Here is a 1241-nt window from a genome sequence, read left to right on the forward strand (position 1 = left end):
GAGAAACACCTGAGGATGGCAAGCCCGTGTCAACCCCAGCATGCGGGCCCCTGGCCTTGCCCTGTTCCCTCCCTTATCATCTACACCCCCACTCAGCCCTGAGCCCCGCACACCTGCCATAAACTTTGATTTTAAGCAAACTTTGGTTTTACTTATTTGCACTAGGCTTAACCGTGAAAACAAATATAGAAGGTCAACGCTGCTTTTTAAATGGTTCATATTTGTATTTAGAATGACTATAAACTTAGTTTTGAGCACATTAAAAATATGATCATTTATAAAGTGATTGACCGTTAATTTGTATGTTTTAACTATTTTAACGGTTTACAACAAGCTTCATAAGATTACAATAGCTTTCATAAGATTAGGATTTTACAGTTTTAGACATACATTTCCAAATTAATTATTGTTAACCTGAGTATACCTTTACAAACTCAGGAATTTATCATACAGAAATCAATTCTACGCCAAAATATCTTGGAGACTGGTCATTGCTTCTGTAGTCTAAAAGGCAGATAGTATGATTAAGTTTTTTTTTGCTTGTTAATTTTTTTTTTGTATTTTGAGACAGGGTTTCTCTGTGTAGTTTTGGTGCCTGTCCTGGATCTCACTCTGTAGACCAGGCTGGCCTCTTACTCACAGAGATCTCCCTGGCTATGCCTCCCGAGTGCTGGGATTAAAGGCGAGCATAACCACTGCCCGGCAAGACTAAGTTTTAACAGTGTTACCTTAGTTGGTTCATATCACATGGTCATCTTAAGATGGTGTGAAATTATGTGGCATGTATTTTGACCTTAGTAAAGATGGCTACAATGCACACTATCTTTTTATTCTCAGGAGGCATCAGCTAAGACAAGGAAAACTATATGGCTGCTATATAAAACTATCCATTTTATATAATGTTATAGCAGATCTAATTTGTTACACAAGACTTGAATCATAGATACATGATATAGAATCATATATATATATGCTATAATAAATTAAAATCACCTATGTGTAGCTCATTTTCTCTTCAGCCTTTTATTACAAGTTTTAAGTTAAATTTAAAAAAAATGTGTAACAGGAGACTTTACAGACTTTTTAACCATATCCAATGATCTTATAAATCTTGAGATAAGGAGTATATTGAATAGAGAGATACATCTATTTTCTATTTAATAATTTATACATAGCATCAGTTAATATCGAGCCATGATGTTTTTCAGCATACCTATTTTGGGTGATTGTGTGCAAACTGG

The sequence above is a fragment of the Peromyscus californicus genome, unplaced genomic scaffold (assembly GCF_007827085.1).
Source record: "Peromyscus californicus insignis strain IS unplaced genomic scaffold, ASM782708v3 Scaffold_4__1_contigs__length_199733344, whole genome shotgun sequence".
Classification (NCBI taxonomy): domain Eukaryota; kingdom Metazoa; phylum Chordata; class Mammalia; order Rodentia; family Cricetidae; genus Peromyscus; species Peromyscus californicus.